The following is a 6,280-nucleotide window of genomic DNA, read 5'->3' on the forward strand; positions in this document are numbered from 1 at the left end:
AACCCTTAACTCAAACAAGGAAGTAAAGGTCCCTCTCACTGGGGGTGGAGAGAGAGAGAGAGAGGCTTTTTTTTCCACATTTTGCAGTTGTGATTCAGTACTGTCCTACACAATCTCTAGGTTTCTATATTGTTGGCTGAAAAATTCATTAGAGAGAGAAGTGGAGATACGGATGAGTAAATGAACAGCAAATTGCTGAATCCATAAGGAAAGCTGCAATACTGGACTTAACTGTGAAAGCTGGTAAAGGATTTGTAGATAAATTTTGGGGAAAACAATTGTCAATAGAGAACACAACTTAATAAAATTGAACATTTTTCCTATGGTTGGGACAAAAGGGAAAGGCAAATGGAGATGGGGTGCAACCTTAAGAAGAATCTGAAAGGAGTAGCCACTGACTAGACATCTGGAAGCTGTGAAAAAACACCATTTTAGAGGCTCAGATACAGTATTCGGTATTGACAGAAAATCCAGATGACCAAACAGAAACTCGGTATGTCTAAAGTGGCTCGTCATTAGAGGGGAGGAGTCATTCTTTAAAATAGGGAGTGCTCACCTAAATGAGAACCAGGAAGTCATAAACAGTAGCGGTCCAGGTGCCAAAGGGAAATTGGGCAGTGCTAAAGGAAATGTAAAAGCATCTTTCAAGGAATGCTTATAATCTTCTGGAAAAAGATTCTTGAAATAAATCAAAATCCAGAGGCCAGCTAGGAAATGAGTGGGAACACTCGATTCTCATGGGGTAAAAGAAGCACTCGGGGATGAAAAGGGAATAGCTGAGATGCTCAGTGAATTCTTCAGTTCCATCTTAACTGAGGAAGATGTTAGTAAAATCAGAACTAAGTTTGTTATTGGTAGCAGACGGGTCAGAGGAACTGGGCTAAATTAAGAAGAATAATGACAAACTGAAGAAAAATAAGTTCCAGATCCAGTTGGGATGGAAAGTTTTGGAGGAAGTTGAGAGGGAAGCTGTGAAACTTATGGTGAGAATGTGTCGCTTATCATTACAAATAACCATGAAATGGATTGCCAATTTAGACTTCATGGCCTTTCCTCTAAACAGTCACCCTAACCTTGTTAGCTGCCTGTGAGAATCATATGAGTCACCTGGGAATTTCCTTATGCTCCTCCAATGATAAACTCATAGGAATGATTCAGTTGTCAAAAAGCATGTATCGAGTGTTCCCGCCTTTGAGGATTTGGTCAAGCTGTCTGTGCCCAGAGTCCACCTTACCACATCATTCTGCTCCTGTAAAACTCCACTTGAGAGTCACCTCCTCCAGAAAGGCATCCCTGATTAAATCCATCCACTGTCCAGGTGGCCAACATAATATATGACACACTTGTTTCTTTAAATCTATTTTTGTAATTTTTGTATATATTTCTAGACATTCATACATTTATGTTGACTCTGTGTTTGTTCATCTTGTCTCCCCTATTTGATTGTGAACTCTGAGCTCCCTAAGGGAAGGTGCTGTGCCAATTATTTTCTTCGCCAAATGTATTTTGGCACCTGATAGAGTACTTGGCACTTTAAAGGGATTACATAAACATTTGTTATATTGTTACTATTATATTAATAATAATAACAGTATTCATTAAGTGCTTATTATGTGCTTTGCTCTGAGGCAGATACAATCAGATCAGACTCAGGGGACCCTGCCTCACATGGGGCTTACAGCCTAGGGGGAGAAGACAATAGGAATTTAATCCTCATTTTATAGATGAGAAAACTGAGGCATAGAGAAGTGATGTGACTTGTCCAAGGTCACATAGCAGGCAAGTGCCAGAGTCAGGATTAGAGTCCAGGTCTCCTGTCTCCCAGTCCTGTATGATAATAATAACAATAATAATAATAATAGTATTAAGCACTTACTACATGCCAAGCATTGTTCTAAGCACTGGGGTAGATAGAAGGTAATCAGGTTGTCCCACGTAGAGCTCACAGTCTTAATCCCCATTTTACAGATGAGGTAACTGAGGCACAGAGAAGTTAAGTAACTGGCCCAAGATCACACAGCAGACAGGTGGCGGAGCAGGGATTAGAGCCCACATCTTCTGACTCCCAAGCCCATGCTCTTTCCACTAGGCCATGCTGCTTCTCACGCTGATGAATAAGATCATAGTATCAGAAAGCTGGAAGCATCACAAATTTGACGTTCAGGTCTCTCCGTCCCTCCAAGACAGAAGGTGTTTATTCTATCTTTCAACATCTCAAAGGATGGAACCCCACAAATACCTTTTTTTATCTCATTCCCTATTTTATCAGTCAGTCCGTCAAATCCTTCTTTATGTACCTCTCCTACTTTTCATATTTCCTCTTGCTTTCAGGATATCTATCAATCATATTTACTGAGTAGTTACTGTGTGCAGAACTTCATATTAAGTGCTTGGGAGAGTACAGTGTAACATTTGATAGACATGTTCCCTGCCTCTACTTGGATATCTCACTGACATCTCAAACTTGTCCAAAACAGAACTCATCTCCCCACCCAAACCCTGTCCTCCCCATAACACTATCCTCCCCACCTCACAAGCCCATAACCTTGGCATTATCCTCAATGCATCTCTCTCATTCAACACATATATTCAAACTGTCACTAAATCTTGTCAGCTCTATCTCCACAACTTCTCTAAACTCCTTCCTTTCCTCTCCAAATTGTTACTATGCTAATCCAAGCACTTATGGCCCTCCTTGACTACTGTATCAGCCTTCTTACTGACCTCCTGCCTTTCCCTACCCCAGACCTCACTTCATTTTGTTGCCTGGCTCATTTTTCCAAAAATAAAAAAAAAATAGTTCTCATTGCCCTACTCCTCAAAAACCTTCAGTGGTTGCCCATCCACCTCCACATCAAACAGAAACTCCTTACCAAAGACTTTAAAACACTCAGTCAGCTCTCCCATTTCTACCTTACCTTATTGATTTCCTTCTACAATCCAGCCCACATGTGTCACTCCACCAGTACCAATATGCTCACTGTACCTCCAACTTATCTATCTTGCCACTAGCCCCCTGCCCACATCCTCCCACTGGCTTAGAACTCCCATACCCTTCATATATGACCGACCACAATTCTCCCCCCGTTCAAAGCCTTTTTAAAATCATGTTTCCTCCGAGAAGCCTTCCCCTGCTACAACTTCTCCCTTCTGCATCACCTATTCACTTGAATCTATACCCTTTAAGCACTTGATGGTCACTGCTCTCTAAGCCCCACAGTACTTACATACATATCTGTAATTTATTCTGTCTCCCCTGTAGACCGTAAACTCCTGTGGACAGGAAATGTGCCTACCAACTCTGTTGTACTCTTCCAAGCACTTAGTACAGTGCACTGTGTCCAACCTGATCATCTCGTATCTACCCCAGAGTTTAGCACACTACTATACTTAAAAAATGCATTGATTAGGAGAGAGTGATTGGAGGTTGGGGGGGAAGTTCGTTGGAGAATGAATGAGGCTATTAGGGAAAATTTCCTGAGGGTGAAATTTGGGTTCCTTCATCCACCTCCAACTTTGGGTTAATCTGCAGAGGAGACACAGTGAGCCAGCAGGGACCATTTCTGATGGGATTCTGGGTTCATGATTTATCGTTTTCTCTAGTAATCAATTTTGAGTTACTGTGTATGTTAACATATCAAGCTTGGTCTGCAGGAAACAAGAGGAAATAGGGATCCCTCACCGAGTGGAAACAGCTGTGGGTATTGATTAAACTAAAACACTGATGGAAGAGTCACCATTGGCACATAATTAATCTTTATTGGTAACTGATGAAGCCAATCAGATTCAGACTCTGATCTTGATTTCTCTTATTGTATATGAGCCATGAAGGCTCTTACCAATTGTAAACTCCTAGAAGGTATTAATTCTATTCCCTCTATAGCATCCGCATCCTGAAGCTGAAATGTATGTACATTTAAAAATGTTTTGTAGCAAAAAAAACCCTTTTCATTAAATTGCTCTGCAACCTACCTTTTAAAAAACCCTCTACTCTCAAGAGGTCATTAGTTGGGGAGTTGTCAGAATTTCAGTTTTATCCCAGTGACCATAAACTTGCAGGAATTAATATGAATATGAGGTCCAGAATTCTTGCTAATTTCGAGATGCCAGGTGTCCACAGAATGATTCTTCTGGGATAATAACCCTTGTTAGCAAGTTGCTGCTAAGTACTAATGAGGCATTTTGTCTAGCTTCACTGTTGTTTTAATGGGGTCATTTCATCACCCCAGAGTACCCCAAAGTAGGGGTACCAGCAGGGTGTAGTGGATAGAGCACGGTCCTGGGGGCCAGAGGGTCGTCAATCCTAATCCCAGCTCCACCACTTGTCTGCCTATGTGACCTAGGCCAAGTCATTTCACTTTTCTGCATCTCAGTTCCCTCATCTGCAAAATGGAGATTCTATTCCTCTTCTCCTTCCCATTTAGACGTGTGGAACCAGATGAGCTTGTATGTGCCCCAAAGCTTAGTTTGGTGCTTGTCATATAGTAAGTGGCAATTAACAAATACTATTATTATTATTATTATTACTACTACTACTATTGGGGCAAAACAAGAGAAACAGCCTGGCTCAGCGGAAAGAGTCCGGGCTTTGGAGCCAGAGGTCATGGGTTCGAATCCCGGCTCCGCCACATGTCTGCTGTGTGACCTCGGGCAAGTTGCTTCACTTCTCTGAGCCTCAGTTCCCTCATCTGTAAAATGGGGATGAAGACTGTGAGCCCCACGTGGGACAGACTGATCACCTTGTATCCCCCCCCAGCGCTTAGAACAGTGCTTTGCACATAGTAAGTGCTTAACAAATGCCATTATTATTATTATTATTATTATTATTATTATTATTAAAGTAATGGAGCCAGGTGGTAGCAGATAGGCACCACCACAACATTTGGCCACTAGATGGAACATCTTCTCTAAATCAAGGGACACTATTGACATCATTATCACTTCACACCATATCCATTTGGGGAAATTTCTTCCAGCAGCTAGTGAGATTTCACTCCTGCCTCCCAGTCCTCCTGGCTCAGGTTCTTTTTCTGGCATCTTCAAAGATTCTCCATCCCTGCCTCCCCTCCATTTCTCTCGCCTGCCAGGGAGCACCCTTGAGATTGAATTTTTTTGAAGGATTCATGGTGGCATCCTTTCCTAGTCCATGAAATATGTTTAAGTTCCTGGAGAGGGTAACAGATACTGAAGCCTCCCTTTGGGAGCCGGATGCATTTTGAAGTCCCTTTCTATTATCTGCAAGAATCTAGTCTTTGAAGGTAGAAGTTGTGTTTATACTGAGTGTTTGGGGGTGTTATGTGTGTGTGTATAATAATAATAATGGCATTTATTAAGCGCTTACTATGTTCAAAGCACTGTTCTAAGTTCTGGGGAGGTTACAAGGTGATCAGGTTGTCCCATGGGGGGCTCACAGTCTTAATCCCCATTTTACAGATGAGGGAACTGAGGCACAGAGAAGTTGTGATTTACCCAAAGTCACACAGCTGATAATTGGCGGAGCTGGGATTTGAACCCATGTCCTCTGACTCCAAAGCCTGTGCTCTTTCCACTGAGCCACGCTGTGTATGTGTGTGTGTGTATAGGATGTGTTCCTGCAACCCAAGTGGAAACCTTTTGTGCTGCTGAATGAGGTGGCAATAAACTTCCCCTGCACTTCCTTCCCTGTTCCCTCAATGTTCCAATCAATGAATCCACTCAGTGGTATTTACCGAGCATTTACTTCTAGACCGTGAGCCTGTCTTCTAGACTGTGAGCCCATTGTTGGGTAGGGATTGACTCTATCTGTTGCCAAATTGTACTTCTCAAGCACTTAGTACAGTGCTTTGCACACAGTAAGCACTCAATACGATTGAATGAATGAATTTGCGTAGTACTGTATTAAGCGCTTGGGAGAGTACAATCAATTCTGTATGCTGAGAACTCTGCTAAGCACTTGAAAGAATATAGAACAATTGTTACGTATGATACCACCTCATAAGGAGCTTGCAGTCTAGTGAGCACCCCCGTGCTCAAAATGAAAAGATGGTTCTCTGGTGGTAGATGGATATGAAAGTGACATATGCCCCACCCTAGGCACAACAATCAGGTGCTTTGGGCTGGAGGTTAGCTGTGGGGATGGTGATGAGGTGTGGACAGTAGGCTGCAGACCAGAGAGCTGTGGAAACAGGCCTCAGCAGCAGGTACAGGGAAGCTAGAGTTAACACAGTGGCTCCCCTCCTGCTGCCACCATGTTTGCTACTGCCTCTCCTATTATTTTTACCTTGCCTTGGAAACTTCCGGA

This window comes from Tachyglossus aculeatus, chromosome 8, assembly GCF_015852505.1.
Source record: "Tachyglossus aculeatus isolate mTacAcu1 chromosome 8, mTacAcu1.pri, whole genome shotgun sequence".
Classification (NCBI taxonomy): domain Eukaryota; kingdom Metazoa; phylum Chordata; class Mammalia; order Monotremata; family Tachyglossidae; genus Tachyglossus; species Tachyglossus aculeatus.